The sequence below is a fragment of the Pipra filicauda genome, unplaced genomic scaffold (assembly GCF_003945595.2).
Source record: "Pipra filicauda isolate LSUMZ 115617 unplaced genomic scaffold, ASM394559v2 scaffold24_size8852520_pilon, whole genome shotgun sequence".
Taxonomy (NCBI): Eukaryota; Metazoa; Chordata; class Aves; order Passeriformes; family Pipridae; genus Pipra; species Pipra filicauda.
Window position 1 is genome coordinate 8,743,504 of NW_024104365.1, and position 5,040 is coordinate 8,748,543.

Sequence of the window (5,040 nt, forward strand, 5' to 3'; positions counted from 1 at the left end):
AGGACCTCACCACCCTCACAGTGAACAATTCCTTCCCAATATCCCATCTCTCCCTGCCCTCTCACAGTGGGATGCCATTCCCCCTTGTCCTGTCCCTCCAGGCCCTTGTCCCAGGTACCTCTCCAAGCTCTCTTGGAGCCCCTTTAGGCACTGGAAGGGGCTCTCAGGTCTCCCTGGAGCCTTCTCTTCTCCAGGCAAACACCTCCAGCTCTCTCAGCCTGTCTCCAGAGCAGAGGGACTCCAGCCCTTGGAGTATCTTCTTTCCAAAGCCTTCTCCTGCTCCAGCAGTGTTGCTTGCCCCAAGAACACCCCAAATTGGGGCAATTCCTGCACATTCAACTGTCTTCCATGCCCAGAGCAACAGCAGCATTCAGCCCCTTTTCTCCAACATCCCAGCCCAAGACAGCACTAATTAATTTATGACTTCTGGGGAGAGGACAAGCTAAGCCTTAAATTAAACTTTCCACTTCAACAGGCATCTCAGCAGGAATCAGAACCCTGTCCTGGCCAAAGGACAAGTAGAGCTGTGACTGGCTCCATGTATCTTGGAAGAGATGGAGACGCTGCTCCTGGTGGCATTGGCAGGTGGCTGTGATGGGAAGGGATTTGGAAACTGGCAGGCAAGCAGCACATGCCTGGAGCTCAGCAAATATGTGATCACCAGCCATGGAACAAAAGCCATTGTGAAGAAGCATCAGCCAGAGGAACGAGTGGAATCTTCTTGGCAACAACAGCAAGGTGTTGGAAGAGCATCCAGGCTCTGAGCTCCCAGCGTGAGCAGCTCTGCTCTTACTGCCTCATTATCCCAGCATTCAGAACTGAAATAGGGCCTGAAAGCTGAAATAGGACCTTTTAAACTGACAAAGGGTAGGGTTAGATTAGATTTTAGGAAGGAATTCTTCCCTGTGAGGGTGGTGAGGCCCTGGCACAGGTTTCCCATAGGAACTGTGGCTACCTCATCCCTGGAAGCATCCAAGGCCAGGTTGGACAGGGCTTGGAGCAACCTGGGCTAGTGGAAGGTGTCCCTGCCCACAGCAGGGGGTTGAAACTAGATGGTCTTTAAGGTCTCTTTCAACCCAAAGCATTCCACGATTCTATTATTTTTGTGGGGTTTTATTAGTTAAATTACAATTTGCTTACTTGCCTCCAGCAAACAGCTCAGGGGCTGTGGATTGGAGTCCTTCTTTGGAGTTCCAGCCCAGCCACACCTTCTTCCTCCTGTGCAGAGCAAAACTGCCCTTCCCCATCACAACCCCCTTCACCACAGTGGTTGGAGCTCTGTTGGACTCTCTAGAGAACCAAAACCCCTCCAAACTCCTCAGGAATCTGGCACAGACACACTGTCTGGACAGGGCCATGGTGTGTCCCCAGGGACTGAGGTGCCACCATTCCCATGCAATGTAGATCCTGATGTTCCCATTCTCCTGCCAGCTGAGGACCTGAGGTTCCTGGTAGGCAGACGTGCCTGGAGACAGGTGAGAAATGTCCCCTCTCTGTCCCCCAGAGGCTCAGCATTATCTCAGGCAATCGGGCCAGCTGCTGTTGCCAGGTGGGGAGGTGGAAAATCTGCTCCTGGCACTGATCCCAGGCCATGCTGCCAGCTGAGCAAACACCCCCGGACAGTCAAGGGTCATTGGCACAGAAACATCTGCTCTGCCCCCTCCAGAGTGTCTCCAGTGAGACTCTGCTGCTCTTGTGCAATGGATGGGGCAGTTTTTCTACCTGGCAAAGCTGAAGTTCCGATGGATGGAGAAATGAAGGTGTTGCCATTTTCTTGGCAGATCATCAGCCAGACAGCAGAGAAAACAGCTGAGCAAACAACTGGGTAGAGCCTGTCCCGTGCTTAGGGCTTTGCAAGGCCTCTGCCTTTGATGGAGGGGGCAGCAATATTCATGGAGAAGTGATGGAAGAGGTGGTGGGATCAAGGTGTGGATCGAGGGCTGAACCGCAGCCATGGAGCGCATGGAGCTGGTGTCCACAGGGCAGTCTGGACACGCAGTGCAGTGGGGTGATGAGGCCATGCTGCATCCCTAGTGAGCCCTGGGGTCCTGTTGCTCCTGGTAAGAGCTCAGATTTCACAGAATCACAGAATGATTTAGGTTGGAAAAGACCTCCAGGATCATCGAGTCCAACCTGTTCCCGATCCCCACCTTGTCACCCAGCCCAGAGCACTGAGTGACACGTCCAGTCATTCCTTGGACACCTCCAGGGATGGGGACTCCACCACCTTCCTGGGCAGCCCCTTCCAATTCTTAACAAGCCTTTACATAAAGAAATCCTTCCAGATTTCACCAGAGTCCCCTTCCACATGCTGAACCCCTCTGGTTGCCATCAGCACACTCGAGCAGCAGCGGCTCCTCCCAGGAAGCTTCTGCAAGGTCTGCAGGAAACCAGAAGATCCTTCATGATATGGCTTGGTGGGGATGATGGCATTCAGCCAAAGGTTGGACCTGATGGTCTTGGAGGTCTTTTCCAACCTTAATGATTCTATGATTCTATGATCAGCTGTCCGGGGCTTGGGTGAGCAGGATCTGCAGCTCACTGGCTCCTCGTCCTCCTGCCATCAGCACCCTAAAAACGGCTGTTATCCCATTGGAGATTGGATTTGTTGGTTAAATATATCGGGTTTCACACCACCTTCCAGAGGGGGAAAGATTGCAGGAAAGAGCTGGAAGTTTCCCTCACACCCCATTTTATTTAGCACGTGTTTTACACAACCAGTCCTGTGTACAAATTAAACATTTTTGGCTACATTGCCATAGTTAAGGAGAAGCTGATAAACCAGGCCCCCTTATTCATTATTTGTAAATAATCGTGATGTTTCTGAATCTGTATTTCTTATTCTTGAAACCACAGATTTTTTTTGTGCATGAAATGACAAGACTCCAGGAGGAAGAGCCTCAAAAATGCCCCAAATGTGATGGATTTGGGGCAGTTCTGGTTGAAGGGGCAGAGGAAGGTCAGTGGGTGAACCCTGGACTTTGCTTCCTCTCCTCTGGCTCACTCCTTTCGCAACTGATGATGGATCTTTAACCTGGAATTATGGAAAGGCTGGAGAGATGAAGGACCTGTTGCACCACAAGGGCAAAGTGACATCAGCAGCAATGCTCCTGTCTGGCCAAAAAATTGTGGGCTCGCTGGTGTCCTTGGAGCTGAACATCTCCTGCCAAGAACCTCCTCTCCTGGCCTAAAGGTCATCCCACACATCCGGGAACATGCTGTGACCTCCTTGCAGGAGGGAAATTCCTGGGCATCCGTTTGTCCTGCCAGGAACATGGTTCCAGCCTTCTCCCCTGACAAAGAACAAAGGCAGGGATGTGCTGAGCAACCAGCAGCAAGGTGGAGGACACACTTGTTGGGCTGGAGAGGGACAGGGGACATATCACTTGATTATGGGAAGATATCCAAGAGCCTCCTTGTGCTTCTTCCCAAGTGTCCCTGGGTGTCCAAGTCCCAGGAATTTGGTGGAAAGGACAGGTTGGAGATGACCAAGCCTGTTGGTGTCAGGATGAGGGTTAACCTGGAGCCTGGGTCCATCCTGGCTGGCACAGTCTGGCTGTAACGAGATATTGAATTAATTTTCCATCCAGAATAGGATCCCTGCCTCCCAGTTGCCTGCTGGATGTGGTTCTTGCCCTGGGCTAATCCCTGACCTATTCCCAGGGATGAGCTTGGGAGGTAAATAAGGAGAACAGGCAACAGCTGTAATCTGGGTAAAGCTATGCTGTTCCTCTGCATCCCTAAATCCCTTCCTGCCCCAAACCTCACTCCCAAACTGACAGGGATTTGGACTCAGCTGCTTTTCCCCTCAGGACAGTGGAAAACAAAGCCATGGATCCAAGGACATCCACAACCACTGCACAGGCTGGGAGCTCACCCACATGAAGGGTCACATTTTCTCCTCTGGGAAATTTTGGCAGAGAAACCTAAGGTTATTTCCATCTGTGCTAAGAAATAACCCCTCCTGTGGTCATTTTCCATTCAGCTTTATATTCACCTTCTGAAGAGCTGAGGAGATGTACAGAGCTGTCTTCATCCAGGTCTGTCTTCCTCCAACCACGACTCCAAGCCCACATTCTTCTTCCATATGTCCATATCCACCTCCTGTCACGACTTTAAAACTCTGTGACAGAAAAGTCTTTCCAGCCTGGATCTGACATGGGGATCACTCTGTATTTAAAGACCAAAGTGACCACAAAGTACGAAAAATAAGAAGACCTTCAAGCATTGACATCTGTAAGGGGTTCCTGCTTTTCCTGGTGCTCAGATGAGATCAAGCAGTCTGGGAGGACATGGTAGCTAAAGAAATTGGCATTTCTGTGCTGTGGAAATGCCTTCTGGATTGGGAAAGGAGTGGAATTTCTCACTGCCTGAAATCCTCTGAGGTGAAGCACATTGCAAGATAAAAGGCTGCTCTGGAAAAATTAAACTTAAAATTAATGTCTTGTTCTACTTCTATAGGGGAAGTTTCTGACTTCACTCCAAAAAGTAATTTACAGGAAAATTATGTATTTTCCACATGAAATGTCATTGTAAGCAGCACTTTTCCACTTTTTTAAAAGTTGGCACTTTGAGCTAGAAATACATTTATCAGTGAGTGCCTGCAGCAGCTCCCAGGAGGATTTTCCTGAGCCCCCAGACTGTCTGGAGAATCTCACACCTCCGCTGGAAGGATAAGGGATAAACGAGGTGGCACAAACAGAATGGCCAAAGGGTGAGGGAAGCAGAATGGAAATATGGAATTGTTTGTAGGACTTGGCTTTGCAAAGTACCATAGAATCATGGAATGGATTGGGTTGGAAAGCACCTCAAAGCTCATCTCATTCCACCCCCCTGCTATTGGCAGGGACACCTTCCACTATCCCACGTTGCTCCAACCAGGCCTTGAACACTTCCAGGGATGGGGCAGCCACAGCTTCTCTGGGCAACCTGTGCCAGGGCCTCACCACCCTCACAGCCAACAATTCCCTCCCAATATCCCATCTATCCCTGCACTCTGGCAGTGGGAAGCCATTCCACCTTGTCCTGTCCTCCCAGGCT

At 50.4% G+C, this 5,040-nt stretch overlaps 1 long non-coding RNA gene across 1 annotated transcript; it reads left to right on the forward strand.

Moving 5' to 3' along the window:
* Positions 1 to 768: 768 nt before the first annotated feature.
* On the forward strand, positions 769 to 4,436 carry LOC120323388. The gene is made up of 3 exons (XR_005563774.1): positions 769 to 867; positions 2,857 to 2,959; positions 3,986 to 4,436. It is a non-coding gene; the product is annotated as an uncharacterized LOC120323388 (long non-coding RNA).
* The last annotated feature ends 604 nt before the right edge of the window (positions 4,437 to 5,040 follow it).